Source organism: Natator depressus, chromosome 1 (genome assembly GCF_965152275.1).
Source record: "Natator depressus isolate rNatDep1 chromosome 1, rNatDep2.hap1, whole genome shotgun sequence".
In the NCBI taxonomy this organism is placed as follows: Eukaryota; Metazoa; Chordata; order Testudines; family Cheloniidae; genus Natator; species Natator depressus.
The window spans coordinates 113034801-113057384 of NC_134234.1; the positions used below are offsets into that span (position 1 = coordinate 113034801).

The 22584-nt window shown below is 40.7% G+C and overlaps 1 long non-coding RNA gene across 1 annotated transcript; it reads left to right on the forward strand.

Annotated features, from left to right (window-relative positions):
- The first annotated feature begins 1092 nt into the window (after nucleotides 1-1092).
- On the forward strand, nucleotides 1093-12549 carry LOC141994274 (uncharacterized). Its single transcript, XR_012641069.1, has 3 exons — nucleotides 1093-1200; nucleotides 2416-2453; nucleotides 12468-12549. It is a non-coding gene; the product is annotated as an uncharacterized LOC141994274 (long non-coding RNA).
- Nucleotides 12550-22584: the final 10035 nt, after the last annotated feature.

A 22584-nucleotide genomic window follows, 5' to 3' on the forward strand; every position in this document is an offset into this window, starting at 1 on the left:
GCAGCCCTGGCCTAGCAGCCAGAGCAGAACTGGCCATGTGGTGACTGATCTCCTGCAGGGCTAACTCAGCCTGGCTGGCAGAAGTTTTCCCAGCAAAACTCTACAAACTGGGAGTCACCTTGGAGAAGGAAAGGGCCAAGCTGAGGGACCTTGCTTTCAGGTCCCCAGAGGCCAGGTCTCAGGGGGAATCCTGCATGCAGGCCTGGGACTCACCAGCTCCCCACACAGCCAGTCCCGACCCCTGGCTGGCTCCAGACCTCTCCAAAATGGCTTCTCCCCTCTCCTCAGCTCCCTGGGAGGCCCTCTCACTCCTTAGTGGTTGCCAAGCAGACTCTGAGTCTGCCCTGGCCTCCCCCTCCCTACCAGGTTCAGTGTGCCTTTCCCCGAGCTACCAGCCCACAGAGCCCCAGAAACCTAGGTAAGCTCCTTGGGGGTTACACAATGTTGTGGAGTGCAGGATATGGAATGGAAAATCACTTGTTAATACCCAGAGCTAAAACTCTGCACTGACCCAAGTGATCTGTCTCAAGACTGCCAGGCTGCAAGCGGCTCTACTCACACCTACTCCTAAAATAGTGAAGGAGGTGGTGTGGCCCTTAGCATTTCTTTGATAAAAGCCCTACTGTGGAGGTTATAGTCAGAGCGAGTGGTATTTCTAGTGGAAAGAGCTCTCTTTGACTGCATCCTGTAGTGAGGGTAGAAAAATTCCTTTCCAGAAAGATGGATCCTTGCAAATCATCCTTCTGTACAATGAAACAGAGGAGAACTACAGAGAAATCGACAGAAGGACTTGAGAAAGTGGTTGATTTGGACAGGACAAAGCTATTCATTTTGGAAGCAGTTACTGATACTCCTAGGAAAGATTATTTAGGTGTCTACATATGGTCTTCCTCATTATAGTATCTGAGCACCTGTCACTAATGTTCTGGATTAAACACGATAACAGCGCTGAAAACACCTCATAACTTCATATGAGCCCAGGGATTTCCCAATGTGATTGGGGGAAGGTACCCAGGATAGATTTAAAATAAATTAGTTACTTTCCATCTCTAAAATCTCTACCCAGCCAGGAAGGCATATTTCTGGCCAGTGTAAAGTGTCACAACCTGTGGAGCCCGCAGCCAGGGAAAGATTAACTGGGGCATCTGAGAAGCACGTATCTGAGACTGTGATACAAGAAGTTCCCATCCCAGACAAAATGTAAGGAAACCTGTTAATAACATTTCTTTTCTCTTACGAAAGAGACTAGAGCTTCTGATTGGTCCACCAATGCTGCCAGAAGTTGTTCTACGGGATGAAAGTTCTCATCATCTCTAGAGTTACCCTAGCCAGAAAAAAGAAAGATTTTTGATGTAAACAAGAGATATTCAACTTGGGAGCTAAGTTTTCTTTTTTATATCTTCTCCAATTGTTGGGTGGTCAATTAGTCTGCATGTTCTATTTTTGTGAAGTAAGTAGAGCGATGTGAATAACAGATTTTATGATTCACTGGTAATTCTGAAAAATTTAAAAACAAATAATTTTGGGTCGCTCAAAAATATTTTATGAAAAATGTCTGAACCAAAAAGTGCAAATTTTGTATTGAATGAAATGTTTTGTTTCAATTTAAACATTTTAAAAATATTTGTATTTTAATAAAACTGAAGAACATGTTTAAACAAAATAATTTTAAATTGAGAAATTGATATGCTTCACTTTGAAAATGTCAAAATGAAACATTTTGATTTTTTTCTGTTTTCTTTTGGGGGGAAGGGTGTTTTGTTTTGGATTTGGAAGGGGAGAGGGTTTTTTGGTAAAATCAACATGAATTTGAAATGTTTTGGTCAACTTGAATCAATATTTTTTTTTCAGCCAAAAAAAAAAAAGTTTTGGACAAAAGATTTTGCCCAGTTCTAGAAGTATAAATATGGAGCTGAATTAAGAATTTCTGTAAAAGCATATATTCTTGTGTCGGATTGCTCATTTGCCTGAAATGTGTCAGGTCTGATGTGGAGTGAAGAGATGTCCTTTCTGCTAGAAATATGCTGTATTTTAAAAATGTACATTAATCTAAATGAGTATTACTATTACAAGGGAATTGATGAGGTGCACATCATGGACCATAAAGATAAACGGACAAATTAATTGAGAACTAGGTAGGGAATAGGCTAACATACAGGTAACTCATAAAAGGAATTTAAAATGTTATGAAAATGTGAGACCATGTGGAAAACAGAACGAGCAAATTTAAAAGGTTGGTTTACCACTGTGCCAAAGTATTCTTAAAATATTCAAAGAGACAAGATGGCTGTTTACTTTACTTCAGCTCACAGACTTCATATTGGTAAAAAGTAGGCCTTTTGCTTTAAAGTAGGAGTCATCAATTTCCATCAAGGTTGCTCAAGCCCTGTCTCATGCTGTTTTAGTCTCTTGCAGACTGACATAAAGTGATGCAACATGACAAGACACACAGGGTGAGTGTAAAACCACAGCATGTCAAAGGCAAGGCAGCCAATGTGAGATAAATATCTGCTAGGGATTGTTTGTTTGTGCATGTTTGCTTATTTGTTTGATTAATGGATCTGCTGTAGGGGATGTATTCATTATAGCACATATTTTACCCTAAACTATATCAAATGAGATGAAGAAAACTGAAGGATGAAGCCTTCTGATATATGGGGATGGCATCTGGATGGCAAATTGACATAAGCCACCAGTAGAGGTTAAAAATCATGAGAAATATTGAACGGAGGACTAAAACAGGACCTCAGAGTCCACTCTGTCCACCTTTGCAGATTGGTGCCACAGGGCTTTTATGGGTTTCCTGATATCTAAGTGAATTTGCTTCAGTGGCCTGCTGGATCACCAAATCAGTTTCAGAAAAGCAGTGTTTTCCTTAGAAATTAATTTGCAGAAACCTGGAGCAGTAGAGAAGTGTGGGATGGCATATAAGGTGGAGAGCACTTCTAGATGGACCTCCCATCTCCATGCAGACCACACAAATTTACCTGATATTTTGGCACTACAACTATGGCAGCAGAAGGAACTTTATTAGATCAAAACTAGAGTCTTTCCTGTAGATGTGGGGAGTGATATAAGGAGTCTCTCCCATCCTCCCCCTTTGCAAGGCCTACATAATAGTTAGGTAGAATTGTAGCCTTTGAGCTCTGGGAGCACAAGCCATGCTCACGCCCTACTGTCCTGGGGATGCATAGCACCCCCAAGTGGACAGGAGGGAGACAGGGCCATGGTGGAATTGGCCAACTCCACTTTCTAACAGTCAAAAAATGTGCACTAAAACATGAAAAATACAAACCGTTATTTGGCCTCATTGGATACAAATATCACTTACAACCAGCCAAGTTTGCTAAACCAAAAAGAACTATTTACATATTCCAGAACTATTTACTATCAAAAAAACTCTTTACTGATCCTTCTGTTACCAGTATGTTTTCTCTCTACTAAAAGGCATGCATTGCACCTGTATAGAATTAGAAAACTTCTATGCAGAAGAATTTCAATTTGAAGAACTTTTCAAATTAACTATTAGTTGGGTTAAAGCTGCATACTTTTACTCAATTGGTTTTCTCATATAAGACATTTATTTGGTGCTCATCAAAGCTGAAAATATTGTACTAGGGGGATGTCATCTGACAAAAAACGAACTAAGACTAAGAACAACTAGATGCAGTGTGGCCAGCTTTTGTCCCGTGTTCTGTACTTGCACAACCCTAGAATCAGAAAGGTAGATTCAGATAGGTACCCAATAATTTAAACAATGGACCATGTTGTAATGAACCGTGGGGGAGTGCTCGAGGGAAACCTGGTATCTGAGAGTAAGCACATGATTTTCCTTATGCTGCAGTAAGTTTGGATTTTTTTTCCTGGTATTTACTTGTCCTCATAGTCCAGATTAATTAGATAGGTAACAATGATCCGCATTACTTTCTGCACAACAGTAAATGGCTGTGTTCTCTATATTAGAGCCATGACCCTGGCACACATTCATTATCAAAAATGACTACAACAACAAGCAACATTAAGGAGATTATTGCTACTATGTCATACACTGTTATAAATGCTTGGTCCAGTTTTATACATTTTTAAGTGTATCAGATAGGGAACATCTGTATTGCAAAAGGGATTTATTTACTTAAGGGCTACCTGTTTTGATGCAAATAGCAGAAATAAACAAATAACATGTCATTGTTTCATGGGCCATTTGTGTTATTACTTATTCTGCAGGGAGCACAGTCATTAATGCCATGCTTCCCTTCAGATGTATTTCTTTCATCTAATAAAACCACCATTGACTCTTTCAGAGTTAAAACTAAATGTGTGTGTTAAACGCAGGGCCGGCTGCAGGCCCCAGCGTTCCAAGCAGTCAGAAAGAGGCGGCAGTGTTTCCGCGGCAGCAATTCGGCAGCAGCTTCTCTCTCTCCTGCTGTCCACGGCGGCAATTCGGCGCGAGAGATTTTTTTCACTGCTTGGAGCAGCAAAAATGGTAGAGGTCTAGGGCACCACTGTGCTATAGAACAAGCAGCAAGAATGAAACAAACAGGAAGAGATGTTAAGGAAGCTGGGAGTAATGAATCAAAAGTAATAGCTCTGCCCTGGGCTTGTCTGTGATTGTCATCAGCCACTAGAATGCAGATAAGAAACCCTTCTGTTGTCTGGACAAATTCAGACCCGGTATAAGGAGTTGTATTGTCTCACACCAGGACTGAATTTGGTCCACTAAGTCCATTCATTATGTCTACCATGGTGTCCATCCTTATCAGTCATTCATGATGTAGCAATGCATAATGCCAGTCTGTTGGACTGAAGGCTGCTCTGTTGCTGCAAATGTCTGCAAGGGCAGCCTATGGAGTCAGCCTTCTGCCGAAAGCACCCAAGGGCCACCAGCCATTAATTTGCTACTGTTCCTGGCAGGCAGTCGGTAGCTTTGGAGACGTGTCCTTTTCTTTCTTTCCTTTCCTCCCCTGTCTACACTGCCAAGTTGTCAACAAAACTTTTGTCTTTCACGGGTACTTTAAAAAGCCCCTCCCCACCCCAAAAAGACAAAAGTTTTGCCCCGGCAAGTGGCAGTGTGAACGCGGCTTTGTCGGCAGCTGCTTGCGGGGCTAGCAGTATTTGGTCAGCAAAAGTGCCAACAAAGAGTGCTTACACATGCCAACATTTAGCAACAAGGCTGTGTCGACACAGCCTTGTTGCTAAAAGATGTGTGGTGTAAGTCTTGAAAGCATGTCCATGTATGTTTGGGATGATCGTTTATTTTGTTGTTCTGGCTTTATTTCTCATCTAACGTAAAGATTCAACCTACGAATACTACAGTTTTAAAGCCTCACCGCTATAAGGGCAGAAATATTCATCTGGTCACAATGACGCAATCTAGAGACAACTCCATTGAAATCAAGGACGTTTACACCTGCTTACGCCAAATGTGAATGTGGCCTAATATCAGTATGAAATGAGTCCTAAAAGACATCATTTAAGTATTGCCGTGCAGTTAATAAAATACAGATGGGCAAGTCCTACGCTCCAGCTGGCATCCTGGCTGGGAGTTTTGCATCAGAGTTCAATGGAACCACAATTACTACCACTGTTCTAGCCTTGCAGCAATTGTGTGAAGATCCACTCCTCAGTAGCACAGAAGAGGAGGAGATGTTACGCGTACAGTCCCCAGATTACACTGTAATACAGTTAAATTGAATCTCCTTTAATTTAAGGGAGTACAGCATCTGCTTTTTGACCCCAGAGTCTATAATTAAAATCCTTGCAGAATCATAGAATCATAGACTTTAAAGTCTGAAGGGACCATTAAGATCATCTAGTCTGACCTCCTGCACAACGCAGGCCACAGAATCTCACCCACCAACTCCTGTAACAAACCCCTAACTTATGTCTGAGCTATTGAAGTCCTCAAATCGTGGTTTAAAGACTTCAAGGTGCAGAGAATCCTCCAGCAAGTGACCCATGCCCCACGCTGCAAAGGAAGGTGAACTGACAGACTGCAAAAACACTTGGATGTAAAAGGGACTGATTTAATACTGCTATATGAAGCACTATTACATTCCCAGCGGCTTATAAAATATAGTCATTATGATTGCCATTTGCTGCTTATAAATTCTGCTACAAATTGTGAAGTGTGCACAAAGATATATTTCTCTGACCCCTTCATTCAGCAGGGACGAGACTGGACTGTGTTTATTTTGTAGGATTTTTGTTTGATTACGTGTTTTATTTTTTAAAAAAATATATGATGTTACAGAGGAAGAGATCAGTCAAAGTACTGCATTTTGCTCAGATACACTGAGGTTCGTAGTGGTTCTGATCTCACCCAGGAGTGTGTTTCAGATTTATGGGCCAGTTGCTGAGGAAGTTCTGTCTCCTGAATGCACAAGTTTCACTTGATTGTTCTGGGGGAAGGTGGCTGTCATGGGAAGTCATGTGAGCACAGGGTGATGATCACTCAGATAATCTGGGCCATTTCTATGAATAGCTTTGAAGATAAAAACCAAAACCTTGAACTTTACCTCGTATCCCATAGATAACAAAGCAGACCACTGGGAGGATGTATTCTGGGTGTCCTGTATGACTGAGCAGATGGCTTCTGTGTTCTGAATAAAAGTAGCTTTTTAAAAGATGATGGGTCCATAATTAGCTATGGAGAATCACCATAACCCAGACCATTGTGGATCACTGTGGCTACATCCAAGATTGTCTGTGGTGTCCCCAGTGGAGGATGATGATATAAACTCTAGAGATGAAATTGTAGCATGCAAACTCCTTGCATATCTCCCCTCATCTCCCTCCTTGCTTGCTCTGCCTGGTAGAAGTGTTAGTCATAAAACATGGTAATTCACAGAGGATGCAGAGTGGGAAATGGAACATAGATGCTGCATTATACACTGACAGAGGAATAGTCTGATTTGAGTCATAAATATAATGACGCTGAATGAAATAAGCCAAAAAGTCAGAGAGAAACTTCCAGGTGTGACAAACTGCCGTCATTAGGAGAAAATATAAATTGGCAAACCTAGCTTTATTACTAAAGCTGTCTGAAACTCAGGATTTTTGGTTAATAAGAAATTTCAAGATTTCGAAATGCAACCGAGAAACAGCCAGGGAGGGGGGCATGCTGCCCCAGAACCATGGACCGTGGAAATCCAGGGGAACCTGGCCCTGGGTCAGTCTGTATTGCAGGACTGCCCTGGAGCTGTGGACCATGGAAGCCCTGAGCTCCTTGGCAACATGACAGGGATCCAGGCAGGTTTCTCATAGAAATCTGCCTTTGACTTGAGTAAAGTTGTCAAAGCTGACTCACTTTCTTCAGACATTTTTCAGTGAAACTCTGTTTTGTTAGAAAATTTCCAACCTGCTCTATGACACATTATGAAAATATTAAATATACCTAGCAAGTTGGATGGGTACATTTTTATAAACTGAAAATAATCAAATGAAATATACATATAAAATCTGACCGTGACACAGAGTTTAAATTTTTCATGCAGTCCACATCACAAGAAGCAGTTCTGCCTGAATTATATCAGAAATTTGTGATTGAAATAGCATCTTCCCTTCTGAAATGCAAATAACAGTGCTGGAAAGCATACTTTAATGATACATGAAAGACCGTAAACCTAAAACAACTCTTTCTATAACATATGGCAATGACATATTGAAAAATAATATTTAAAAGCATAGAGATTATTCCCTTTCTGCCTAATGCTACCCACAAGAAGAGAAGATTTGCCATCAAACCCTGGCCCCTGCTTCCAACAATGATGTATGTTTGACACTTCTGTCAAAGTTTGACTCAGACTCACAATTTATCAGACCACTCTGTTTTATTAGCAAAGCTGCTCTGCTAATACATTTAGAAGTGAGCCCCCCTAGTGGGGCTTGTGTCTCTTAATTTATACAGTTTTTTGGAGAACAAGTTACAGAGAAGTGACAGACAAAAGAAGAAAAAAGATTTTAGTCACCACCCTTCGAGATCCCTGAGACCAGTCACGTATCTTCAATTACCTGCCACCCTTAACAATCTCCTTTAACAGCTTCCAGTTAACTTAACTAATTGCCCTTCACACCTTCCATTCTGATGCCTGTTTCTTAGATGTGCTGGCTCTATCTTAATTGCTTCTCCATTCAAAAGCTAACTGTCCCTACGTGTGCTCCCTCAGATACTTTGTAACATGTTTTGGCATGCCCTCTCATATACAATGTATCCAGCATGTCCCCTTGTACAACGTTATACTTATACAATGTTATACTTCCACACTTCAGAGTAAGGTGGAATAAACCCATAATGCACTTGACCCATTGTGTAATACTAATGCTCGAAGACTTCATGTGTGCATTGCTGGCTCTTTTTGGTCCAAACTCTTGGGTAAATTTGTAGACCTAATGAGAGTGCACAGTAATGACAGATGCCACAAAAGGTGTAATGTTATAATTGCATTAGAAAGATGCCATCCTTAGGAGTATGCTTTTATTTCCATCTGGTCATTATGACTGCAAAAAAGAACATGGCTTAACACAAAAGTAGGGTCTCTCCAGTAGAAAGTCACACAGGAGTCAGGTTTCAGAGTAACAGCCGTGTTAGTCTGTATTCGTAAAAAGAAAAAAGAAAAGGAGTACTTGTGGCACCTTAGAGACTAACCAGTTTATTTGAGCATGAGCTTTCGTGAGCTACAGCTCACTTCATCCTGCTCAAATAAACTGGTTAGTCTCTAAGGTGCCACAAGTACTCCTTTTCTTTTTTCTTTTTACACAGGAGTCAGGTACTGTCTTTTTTTGTTCTATTTGTACCCCGCCTAGGACAATGGGATCCTGGTGCATGACTGGGGCTCTTAGGAGCTACAATAATATAACTAATAATTAACATAAGCAATTTAGGATTTGTATGCAAATGAATTATTGCACTCTGTTACACCTCCCTTCACAAAACAACAAAATCCTTCCAATGAAATTGACTCTTATACCAATCATTGGCAATATAAATAAAGATGATGATGACAGGAGTATATAGCCAGACATTTCAGACTTCACCGTGAAAAAAATATATAGTGCAGATGTGATCATATTTGATGCCTTATGGCCAATTCACCTGTACTCCATTGGCTTATGTAGTAGTGAAAGTTGAGAACAGAATCCAGCAGAACATTTAAAGCAGTTGCATTAGTTTCGTATTTTCTTCAACTGTCAGTTTAATTTCTTGTTACAGGCACTATGTTAGGGCATGAGCCAAAGCCCACTGAAGTAAATGGGAATCTTTCCACTAACTTCAGTGGGCTTTGCAGCAGGCCCTTAATGTAGCTTGAAAACTCCCCAGCTTGGTGTTCAATCCATTCTTGGGACCCCTATTTGTGTAGCCCTACATTCCCACAAGCATTCTGCTTCCTCTGTCGCCCAAGAATACACTTATATAGCCCTCTGCAGTGGTGTGAGGGGAAATTGGGCTGAAATGTAATCCTTTAATCATTGGAGAGCAGGTAGTGGTTGCCAGGGCCGGCTCGACAGTTTTTGCCGCCACAAGCAGAGAAAAAAACTACCGCCGTGGACAGCAAAGGGGAGAAGCTGCCACCGGTTTGCCGCTGCGGCTGGTGGGACAGAGAAGCTGCCGCCGAATTGCCGCCGCAGCGGAAACACTGCCGCCCCTTTCTGACTGCTGCCCCAAGCGCCTGCTTGGAACGCTGGGGCCTGGAGACGGCCCTGGTGGTTGCAAGGCCATGATCATAGACAGGATACTGGGTTAGGTGGACCATTGATTTAAGAGGGAATCCCTCTGTTACTGTTCGGACCTGATCCTCAGGACCAGTTGAGCTATGCTAGGTAAAGAACCAAAGTAGGAGAGCAAAGGCACACCAGCTTTATTTTGGGGGGCTCAGTCGCACAGTTAACATCCTCATTTTCCACATGTCACTGTGAATAATGAACAAGCAATTAATAAAATAAATGTGCAGAAATATGAACCATACCCTGAAATCTTCCCAAAGGGCCTGGCTCATTTTCTGTCTGATCCTGATTCAACCAGACAGTGGTGTGCTTTCTTGGTAGGTCATATTAATTCTCAGAAATGTTTCCCATATCTGAAAAGACATTGGAAAATAGAGACTTTTTCATGCATTTTATTGCAACATTTTTGCAAAATAATACCAAGCATGTAACCATTCAAATGTAAACATGTTGTTCAGTACATAACAATTAAGAAATATTACAAACCATAACAAATGTAAACCCAATACATCAATCTCAAGGAGGAAGGAACCCCTTTATTTTCATTGTTCCAGATGGCATTCAAATTATTTTCATCACCTAAAGTGTAATTCAGTTTCTTCCTAAACTTCTTAAAGATCTCTTATGAGGTGAAATTCCAAAGTGTTCTGTACAGGCTTTTTCAGAAACAGTCCTGGATGCTTTGTGGTAATTGTTGAGTAAATAGGTACCAAGGCCTCGCCGTGTCTCTATTTGCTCAGATGCAGGTAAGACCATAATCAGTGACATATTGCATAATAGCAAGGGATTCAAAGATAAAAAATTCCTTGGGAGCCCATTTCTTTAGTGTACACCTCTGTGCTATGGGAAAAGAAAGTGTACCCTCTTCTGTAACTCCTTGGCTATACCAGGTGTTTATGATTGCGGGGGGGTGTATACTCCACTCAGGAACAGGGAAACAAGGGGTTAATTCCCTACAAAGGAGACCAGGCAGGGGGCCTGCCTTTCCCCCTAGAACCTGTATTCCCTGCCAATTGGAGTGAAAAAGCTTTCATCAGGCCAGGAGGGTGAGTATTCAGTCCAGACCAGGAAGCAGAGAGAGGGCCTCTCAGGGGTATGTCCACTCTGCCGCTGGGAGGGAGTCTCCCAGATCAGGTAGACAGCTTGAGCGAGTGCACTAAAAATAGTAGTGAGGACATTCCGGGCTCTCAAGCCCACCCGCTCCCCAGGTGTGAGAGCCTGAGCTCCAGCCTGAGACAGAACTTCCACATGACCGTTTTGAGCCCCATGAGCATGAACCCCACTAGGGCGAGGCGGTCTACCCAGGCTGGGAGGGTCTCTCTCAGCTGCAGCATAGACATAAGAGGCGCTGGAACAATGTGTATAGTGGGGGTAACATTGAACCAAACTGTAAACCCAGTATATAATGGAAACCCCTTCAAGCCAGGGGGTGTGGCAGCACCCCTAGTTCCAGCACCTATGGTAGACATAACCTCAAAGGGGAAGAGAATCCGCTCCCTCCCCCTACTTGGTTAGGAAGGAAAGGATCCGGGCCGGACCAAGGAGAACCCGAGTGCTTCTTGGATGCCAAAGGACTGGATTGGGCCTTGAAAGACTGCAGATATTGAAGGTTCCTTATTTCCTTTGTTGGAGAGATGGAAAGGAGCCACCCAGCAGGATTTTAGGGGATTCCCCTGAACTGACCCATAGCTAAGGGAATTCTGGTTTTTCATTTTTGGGGGATTTTTTTCTGTTTAAAAACAAGCCAGTGCAATTAAAAAAAAGAGGGTGCTATAATTTTTCTTTATTTTGGAGTATGATGTTGCAGTCCCCAGTTAGCCCATGCACAAGGTCCATATTACATTCATACTGCAGTCCTTAGCCAAATACTCAGAACCAAAAGCGTACGATGCCCTTACTCAATAACAGTACAAGCTGCATTTAAGGCAAATAACTGAGTTCAAAATACCAACTTTAAAACTTTGGTAGGGCACATGTACATTCACCTTAACCATTATATCTGCTGGCATAGGCCTCAATCAGGAGTATAGACAAGGAAGAACAGAGGCATCTACCCGTTATCAATTCTCCAGAAATAATTCTTTTTCCAGTATCAGGCTCCCAGGTGCTTTAAAATGATTCCTATTTTGGAAGATATTTACTCTTCATAACTTTGTAAAGAAGAGGATTGGAGAACCAGCCCATCGTATCTAAAACACAGTGAGAACTAAATTTCTTTTTGTGTAACCAGGACTAAAATATTTCAATTCAATGTAACCAAAAGAGATTTGGGTTTGGTAAATTTTAGTATCAATTGTGGAAAGGAGAATGCTGTTGACTAGACCTGGCTGCATTTTTTCATTCTAAACCTTTTGCAGTGAAATATCACCATCCCCCTCCCCCCCCCCAAAATGAACATTTTCATGGAGAATTTTGTTGTTGTGGAATTTTTCTAATTTTTCAATAAAAGAGCAGAGAACTTTTCATTTTCTATTTTTTCCATGTCTGTATTCTCGCTCCGCATCCCTACGTTCTTTTGTCACTAACAGAGGTGGGGTAGGGAAAAGTGTAGAAAAAGGGTAAAAACTGAACACTTTTAGATGTTTGTTGTTTTTGTCAAAATATCAGAAAACTTAAAACTTTTTCAAAATTTCATCAAATATACTTACCATTTTTTGACCAGCTTAGCATTGACTAATCTAGCCGATCATTTCCATTAGAATTGCAATGTTTTTCCTAAGTAACAAAATAAATATTTTGTGTGCTAGATACAAGATGACTGTTGCTGGTGAAACATCAGAAGAGAAGAGAAGAGTTCCCAAATGAACATGAGCCCTTCTCCATGCTGGCTAGAATACAAAAGCAGCATTAGAGTTTATTGATGCAGGTAATGCTGTGTATTCATCTCGAGGGTTTTAAGACAGTGTAATTTAATGTGTAATCACATGAATAAGTAATTAAACTTCTTCATCTTGCTTGGCTAGTACCTGATGTGTTGTAATTGGAAACTAATGTTGCAGCTGTTATAAAAAGTTGTTCTGAAAAGCACTTGTGACATTGATTCAGCAGCTGCTAACACATTTGTGTTGTGTGGGTGTTTGTAACAGGGAAAAAGACAATTTCAGGGGCAGATCCTCCACCCTTTACTCAAGAAAACTCTAGCTATATAAGTAGGGATTGCCAGATTAGGCCATCAGTATTTATCAGTTCCAAGGGCCTTTGAGACAAACAACTGGAAAAGTGCAAATAATTGAAATGAAAATGAGTAACTACAGCAATATTCTCCGTATATTTGTAGCTAAAAATAACAGGCTTTTTTAAAATGAATGGAGGTAATTGTAGAGCATAAAGGGTTCGATTTTGAAAGAGGCTGACCACACAAAATTCTCGTTGTGGGTGCTTACCTCCTCCCAGGATAAGGCCAACTGTTCCCAAATGCGTACAGCATGTGGACAAATTTTCAAAGTAGCCTCAACTTGGTTTCTTAATTTCTATCTTCAGTTTTGTATGTGGATTTTTTTTTTTGTACACAAAACACCTGCATCATTGAAGTCAACAGGAGCCTCTCCTTTGATGTCAGTGAGCATTGGACCAAGTCTAAATTGTGTAAACTTCTGACGACCTAATTTAAAAGTGCCAAGGGGATCAAAACCATGTATGCAAATTTATGAGCTGATTTAAAAATTGAGACCTCATGGCGGGCAGAAGAGTTTGGAGACACTGGAAAGAATTCTATAATTTTAAAATTGTGTGAGAGAGGTGGTGGGAAGGGGTGGGGGTGGGGGTCCCGCACTAAAATAAAAGCCTGCACTTCAAGAGAGCCAGACGAAGCTCCACAGGCTGCCAGATTTAATAACTGAGAAGTCTAATCACAATTTGACACCCTGCCTAAACCCCCTTGTTGCAGCTAGAGAAAGGTTGCGTTAAATATTCATGGTGCTCTCCACCTCTGCTATGGTAACCTGCCAGTATCATGTGGTCGCCGTATTTGAACGGGGCTCACTCCTCATTACGTGCCAGGCCAATTCCCAATATAAGCCAGGAAGAGATGCTTCTATTCCCTCATGCGTTCTGGAGTGAAGGGGAATATTTCCAGACCATTCTACCGGCTGTCTCTCCTTTAAACTGAGGTCAGGAATGACCAGGCCAATCAGACAGGAAAAACAGGTAATATTAAAATAGCAAGACTGTTGATAAATTATATACTCAATTTCTTGACCACACTTTGGTTCATTATTTCATTGTGAAATATTCTCAAGAGACCAAATAACCAACATCAGTCATTAGAAGCAAGAGGAAGATCAAGGACAAGGTAGACCCGTTATTCAATAAGGGGAGACAGGGAAACAATAACAGAAAATGTGGAAATGGTAAGTGACTTTTATGTAACTGGGTGGATATTTAACTGCTTGGAAAACCATTCCCAGAGAGTAGTTATCAGTGGTTCACAGCCAAGTTGGAAGGGTGTATGAAGTGGGGTCTCACAGAGATCAGTTCTGGGTCTGGTTCTGTTCAATATCTTTATCAAAGACTTGGATAATGGCAGAGGGAGTACATTCATAAAGTTTGTGGGTGATATCAAACTGGGAGGGGTTGCAAGTGAAGGATAGGATTAAAATTCAAAATGATCTGGACAAACTGGAGAAATGGTCTGAAGTAAATAGGATGAAATTCAATAAGGACAAATGCAAATTACTCCACTTACGAAGGAACAATCAGTTGCACACATATAAAATGGGAAATGACTGCATAGGAAGGAGTATTGCGGAAAGGGATCTGGGGGGTCATAGTGAATCAGAAGCTAAATATGAGTCAACAGTATAACACTGTTGCAAAAAAAGCAAATATCATTCTGGGATGTATTAGCCGGAGTGTTGTAAGCAAAACACAAGAAGTAATTCTTCCACTGTACTCCATGCCGATTAGGTCTCAACTGGAGTATTGTGCCCTGTTCTGGATGCCACATTTCAGGAAAGATGTGGACAAATTGGAGAAATTCCAGAGAAGAGCAACAAAAATGATTGAAGGTCTAGACAATATGACTTATGGGGAAGATTGAAGAAATTGGGATTGTTTAGTCTAGAGAAGAGAAGACTGAGGTTGGGACATAGCAGTTTTCAAGTACATAAAAGGTTGGAGGGAGAAAAATTGTTCTCTGAGGATAGGACAAGAAGCAATGGTCTTAAATTGCAGCAAGGGCAAATTGGGTTGAACATTAAGAAAAACTTCCTGTCAGGGTAGTTAAGCATTGAAATACATTCCCTAGGGAGGTTGTAGAATCTTTGTCTTTGGAGATTTTTAGGAGCAGGTTAGAAACACACCTGTCAGAAATGGTCTAGCTAATACTTAGTCCTGTCTTGAGTGCAGGGAACTGGACTAGAAGACCTCTCAAGGTGTCTTCCAGTCCTATGATTCTATGCATGAATGTATAATTTCTGTGGAATCAGGCATTGCACACTCTAGTGAAGTGCAGAGCACTCCTAACCTCCCTGTCTTTGGGCAACATATAAAGATTTTTTTAAATGGCTTTCACAAATTGGTTGACTTGGTACTTATTCTGCCAACTGGGAGTACAGCTAGAGCTGGTTGGGAATTATCTGATGAAACTTAGCTTCATAGGAAAATGCTGATTATCAAACCTGAAATGTTTCATGAAAACATATAAGATTCAACAAACTTTTGCTGAACTATTTGCAGAGTTCCAATGGAGGACCCCAGAGACTGGGCACCTCAGTGCTCCCAGTGTCTGCAGCTCTGGGACAGCCCCACCGTGTGTACTACCTCAGGTTGGGGACCCCAGAGCCTCCAGACTCCTGGGCCATCTGGCTCCCCAGGCTGTTCAACCTCTGCCACTTGGTAAGCCAACTGCCCTAAGAGTTGGGAAGCCTGCCATCGAGGAAGACTGGTAGCTCCAGGGTCTCCAGTCTGGGGCAGTCCACATCAGAGAGCTAAGCCAGAGCCACACAGATCACTGAATTCCTGGCAGCTGCTGTGGGAAATTGACATGCTTCTTGTCAGTTTCATGACCAGCCACCACTGAACAGTGGAGATTTGTTTTGGAAATAGCATGCCTCTGTATTTTTGAAACAAATGTTTTTCAGAGTACAGTTTGTGGAAATTCTGAGTTTGGGACAGCTTTGTGTAAAGCCCACTTTCATGGCATCAGTAGATGTGCAGAACTTTCTTCACTGCAGTATCCAGACTTTCCCCACTTCCTACACACACACCTTAACTATGGTCCTAATTTGGAAAAATGTGCTGACAATTGAAGGAAAAAGTAAATAAAAGTGGATCTGACAACCACCATTTTTTTCTCCTCAGCAAATAAAAATAATCAGCTCTTTAATCTTGCATTTACGTTTCAGCTCTATCCATGGACAACTTGTCCCTAAGCGGCATGACTGTTATCCTGTTGTCCCTGACTACTTATATTACGCAGTCACCACACTTATGAGAGATGTCAGGGCATTTGGAGTTGGTCAGATATAGTACACCTGCAGAAACATACATTTTAAATATCCTTTGTTTTTAAAACCCATAAGGGGTCATATTTTTTAAAGGTTGTTTATTTGAAGATAAGTAGGTAAACTGACAGATGAACTCTCTAAGGTTCTGGCAAGCTGCATTTTAATTAATTAAATGTTATGCTCATACAGAGAAATAATTTTATTTTTTAAAAGACCTTTCAAAGCCTGTAGGAGCTAAAGTTATTTCAGTTTCTGCTCAGTTATTTCAAACAATCAGACTTGGTCCCAGCTCTGTACTATCCCTTCTCTATGGGGACCTTTATTCTGTTGGGCATAAACAAGCAGAGAACTGCAGCTGTTCTTGCAGTAGAGCAGGACTTATATAAGAGGAGAGAGACAGAGTTAACACTGTTGTGGAAAAAAAATTCAAGATGATTAGGCAGTCAAATTAAATGCACATTTGTTCATAATCCTCAAAACACCACAATATTATTGGATTTAGTTTTGAATACTGAGAACCTCAGTGTTTGATCGTAATGATTCTAGAATGTACGCTGGACATTTTAATGAATAATCAAATTGAAAAAAGTACCGGAGCTTTCCTATTGAATGGATTTAATCACATTGCCAAGCAGGGCAATTGATCATTTGGAATAGTTTTGCAACCTTCTCTTGCTTACAAAAGTAGATATTCAAAGAATTGTTGAGGTTTTTGCTATGGGATATGTCATATTTAGAATTCCTAATCCTTCTATTAAGAGTGTGGAAAAAAAACCTACATAGAACTCTATATGGTTCGTGCAGTGAGACATGAAGGACCATGCTATAAGTAAAGCAGTGACGTATGACAAGATGTGCAGTCTGACCAGGTATCCGCACATTACAATTAATAGTATTGGGAGTGGGTAGTTCAGTAAAGGGACATAATGAGGGGGCAGTAAATAAGTTATTTAAATAAATTAATTTCAATAAATAAGCCTTAAAATTTGAGAAACAGATTCAGCTCTCAATTGCCTGCATGGAGCTCCCACTGCCAGTAATGGGAGCCCCACATTCACATCTAATGCCAGAATAGATGTCGGAATAGACTACACAATAATCCCTTGAAACCTACAACATTTAGGAAGAAAATGAACCTTATGAAATACACCATTTTATAGAGGGATTTGGGGGGAACCTCCAGAGATATTTAATCAAAGTTAATGTAAAAGCTAAATAATTCCCTTTAAATATCTCTTTTTTTCCAGCATTTCTCTATGGCTAGACTCTAACAAGTCACATGAAACTGCAATTAAGATAAATTTAGTCTTTTTATGTAATTAGAATGAGGTTGGATTTGTTCTATTTTGCCTTTATATGGCCAAGATTTGTATTTTTGTCCAGCAAAGATCTAGTTAATTTCTGTGATTGTTTAGAAACTCGCTTGCATGGTTGATCCACCCATCTGATGACAATCTGTCTTAAATGATTATGCCATGCTCTTTCTGTCACTGTATAATTCCTGCTATAATTTTATTAGATTCTTTCTAAATGTCTTGTGCAAAGATATCTCACTTAAAGCAATTCTCTGAAGGCATGTTCTTAAAAAGCTTCCCTTACAAGTCGCATCATGAACACTTGTGTAAATCATAAGCTTTGAATAGATTTGACATTGCTAGTTCCCAGCTCTATAAAATATACAGGAAAGATATGCTGAATTCAGAAACCACTGATTTGGCTTTTAAACCAAAATGGCATCAGCTCCTTGTGCTGGAATCAAACCAAGCTTCCCAGTGGCTGCTACGTTATTCACAATTAAGACTTCACATTTTTCAGTGACTTTATTCTACTGTAATTCCATCAGATAGTACATGGCATGGTGCCATTAAAATATAGGCATATTAAAATATAGGCACTAAATTATACTGGATTTATAAATATATTTGTTTTGCATTCACATTTGGAAAAAAATGTCCATCATTCTCTGAAAGAGAACATTTCTAGATCTTAATTTTTAGTGTACAAACAATGTTAACTTTCAGATTGCACAATAAAGCACTCCAGTCAGATATTGCATGCTTTAGACTGAAGCGTGCAGCTTTAACTCTTCCACCCCTTCTTCAGATGCATCCCAAAACAGTCTACTTTACTGGAAAAATATTAAAGAGTAATAACTCAAGAAGGAGGCTAAGCCAGCCTAAGAGATGAAAAATATCAGCATCTGAAAACAGGCAGTTATAATGAAAACTGTTTTGTAACCTTAAACAAAACAGTGTTTATCACCAGCAATTTATCATAATGAAAATACAAGTATTTAAGGCTTTCTGCTCTGCTTTTGTTTTAGATTCTATCTGTAGCATACAGCTCTAGACTTGGGTCAGGTTCCACTTATGTTGGAGCCTTTTTTTATTCTGATTGTATGTGCGTAATTATTATCATTACAGTTACTTTTCTTTCAAATATCAGGGCTGAATGAGGTGAAGTTTTAGCATTTGTCGACGTCATGTTTTTCATTGTCTCACTTGGGCTGGGCTGAATGAAGACTCTGCTCTGGAGATGCATGTAGACATTCCTTGCCACTTTCCTCAGGTAGGCTCCAAACCTGTAATGAGCTTTGGGGCTCTCTGAGATCACACACAGCTCATTGCATGACTGGGGTCTCATTTTGTACCGAGAGCTCCTAAAGAAGAAACATTTTCCTCAAAGAATTGTGATGAGGCTCAGTAGCTAAGCACTATAAGAAACGTACAGAGAATTTCTGTGGACCTCTGGTGTCAAAGTCTAGATCTAAAATCCTCTTTTTTTCCCTCCTTAATGCCATTGACAGTTGACATCATTACTTATAAGTCTACAAATTATATTTGTGTCCATATTTTAATATGGGTTACTTTATAGAAAGCAATAGATGCTAAGCATATTGTCTGAATCTGCTCCCTGTTTGATTAAAAAGGGTGAAGCTTTGCTCCAGTCCTGCAAAGTCAGTTCTGCACAGAGTTTAGAATCTCTCTGTAAATCCAAGGCAAAGCAGGGCCCCCTGAATAGTCCACCCGCCAGAGCAGCCATGGTCCACTGGCCCCAGCAGCGGTCCCCAGCTGGCCGGCCAGCTGGAGCAGCCAAGGTCCACAGCCCCCGGCAGCTGGTGCTGCTGGCCCTTGGTGTTGCCCCCAAGATGTCTCCCCCAGCCATGGACCCCCTACACTCCCCCATTATCTCCCCAAGATTTAATCACAGGTATTTTTAGTATAAGTCATGGACAGGTCACAGGCTGTGAATTTTTGTTTATTGCCCATGACCTGTCTATGACTTTTACTAAAACTACCCATGACTAAATCGTAGCCTTACACAGAAACATTCAGTAGTTCATGTGTCTCAGTAGCTATTCAGCTGCTATATATTTTAAGGGCTTTGGTTTACAACACATCAATCTGCATATCATACACAAGAGGAATCAGACAAGGGGATGTACTCCAGTGAAATTATGCACTCTCTTGCTTCAGACAGCAATGCACAAAAAGTCAAGAGGGTTCTGTGGTACCAAGATTCAAAACATGTTCCAGAGCCATTGACACCCCCACCCCCCCACACACACACCAAGAATGTCCTCCCACCTGCCCCTGCCTGCTTATGCCAGGTGTTTTTAGCTCACGTACTCTAGATGCTTTCCACTTCTGCAGTGTCACAAGAGGAAGGAAGCAGGACCGTCCTAAACCATTTAGGGCTATATAGACAGAAAAACTATATTTTGATTTGCAACTGCCAGTCAATACAGAACTTGAGTATAACATGTTCCTGGAGGGAAATACTGCTTAATAAATGGGCAGCCACATTTGACACTAGCCATAGGTGTTGACTCCGTGGGTGCTCCAGGGCTGGAGCACCCACGTGAAAAAATGGTGGGTGCTTAGCACCCACCAGCAGCCCCCTATCAACGCCTCTCCTTCCCCCAGTGCCCTCTGCCTGCCAGCGGGCCCCGCCGATCAGTGCCGTCCCCTCCTTCCCAGCGCCTACTGCCTGCTGCAGATCAGCTGTTTAGCAGCATCAGGAGGTGCTGGTGGGGAGGAGTGAGCGAGCGAGCAGTGTGCTCAGGGGAGGGGGCGGAACTGGGTGGGGAGGGGCAGGAAGAGGCAGGGCAGGGTGAGAGCAAGGGTGGGAAGAAGCAGGGCAGGGGCGGGGCATTGGGGGAAGGGGTGGAGTGGGGCGAGGCCTGGGCGGAGCCGGGGGGAGCACCCCAGGCAGATTAGAAACTCGGCGCCTATGACACTAGCTATAACATCCAATGATTTCAAGGTGTAGCCCCAAGTACAACACATTGTAACAATCTAACCACAAGGTGAGGTTTGCATTTGGAAAAAAAATACCGCCTTCTTGCCAAGTGCAGAAAAAGAGGCCCAGTTGGCAGCTACTCCTATCTGGATAAAAAAACAGTAGTACTTCCTCAAACTCCACACACAAGCCAAATTTGAGATGTCAAAATGAGATACCACCAGAGCAAATCTGACCCCTGCTGCCCAGGAAGGAGCTGACTGGGAAGCTAGAATGTCCTACTGGATTCTTAATAATAGATTCCCCCTGTGTAGCTCAATTGCACCCTAGGGCTATTTGTCTTCTATGTTTGTCAAATAGTTCTCATCTCTGACTCTGCCATTTGCATGTCTTGTGCAGCACGTAGGCTATTCCGATGTGCTTAAATGTAGATCAAATATTACTCTTTTTAAAAATATCCAAATGGATAAAATGTCATTTTATTAAAACAAAATATTCCAAGTCCCTCCAGATTTTTAGAGGAACAGGTGTTTTAAAATAAATATTCCCTGGAGACCTTAAAAACATAAATTTGCTTTAGGACAATAGCTTGACAAGCTTTATAGCAAACACAGAACCTCTTATATCAAACAACTTACTACTTCCTGAACATTAAAAATTTAACTCTGTTTTTGTGCTTCTTTACTTGTAATGTCCTCTTAATAACTTATCTTTTACTGGTTGGAACTTTTCCAAAGAAACGGACTAACCTCATTTATGGAGCCGGTTGGAATTTTTTTGTTGAAACAGTTTGCCAGTGAAATATGCCATATTCTTTAAAATTGGAATGTTCTGAAAAGCGCATCTATTTTGATGAAATTTTATTTTGAAAACCCCCTGGATGAAACATTTCAATTATTATGTCAAAACATCCCATTTCAACATTTTCTTAATATAATATTTTGCTTTTGGTTTCAAAAGAAATTCATTGTTGTTAGATACAAAAATTTTAGAAAGTTTAAAAAAGGTCAAAATTAGAACAAAATGTTTCAGACAACCAAAAAAATTGGTGTGGGGGGATTTCATTTCACAGGAAACTTCCTCTTTTTTTTTTTATTTGTGTGTTTTTGTTTTACAATGGGAATAAAATTAAAAATCACAGATTTCCTTTGAAATGGAAAATCTGGTTCCCACCCAGTTCAGATCGTTTATATCAATTGAAAAATAATGACCTATAATATCGTTATCGACTACCACTGAGACATATTTCGGCATCCAGTGTTCAGTGGTGAATATGCCATGAGGAATAATCCTACCATGGAAGGAGGATAGACCAGATGTTTCAATGGACCACATTTTCAAAGGTGCATCAAACCTTCTTCTAATCTGTGCACACAATTGTATATGCACAGACATTTGTGGCTGCCAATAGAATATTGAGAGCCGAAATATTGTTTCTATGTAAATCATGTAGTTGAGTCACTCTTCTGTTGCGTTCACCCACACATGATTATGCATGTGTCATTAATTGTTTTAATTATTAGCTTATTTTCCATTTTATTTTGCACCATACGTTTGAAAATATGTGAATTTGGACAGAGGCACCAGGAGGGAAGGCTTTGGGTGGGAGAGGAAAGGAAGGCACATAATCTTGTTTATGCATCATGCTACATGCTATTCAAGGACTTGCAGGGTCAAGGCCTGGCTGTATGTCTCAGTGCCTACACAAAAATCTAAATATCTTTTTTTTTCATAAATTAGGAAGTATTTGCCCTAGTAACTATTACTATATGCTGCAAAAAGAACATTTTAAAACTTATAAGCCATGAATGTTACCTCTTTCTATGACAAGATGGCATTGTAGTGGTGCCATTTTGCCAACTTGATTAAAAAAAATTTTAGTCATAGAAAGTTCATTTTCTTAAAGTATTGCTAGTCTGTTAACCAGTGTACATCCAATCCACCTGTAGTATTATTATAAAATAGAGCCCAGCTTCGTTTTATTCATTTTTTACCCTCTGGAGTTATTTTGTTTTCCCAGAATGCATATTTTTGTCAAAGTAGACACTTACAAATGTAGGGAAGGGGTCAATCAGAATATCGTGTTTTTTCTGAAATATAATGCATTTTGATAGGAAAACACAAGAGGTATTTCTTGGTAATTCGTTTGCTCTTTACAAAACAAAACCAACGTGAG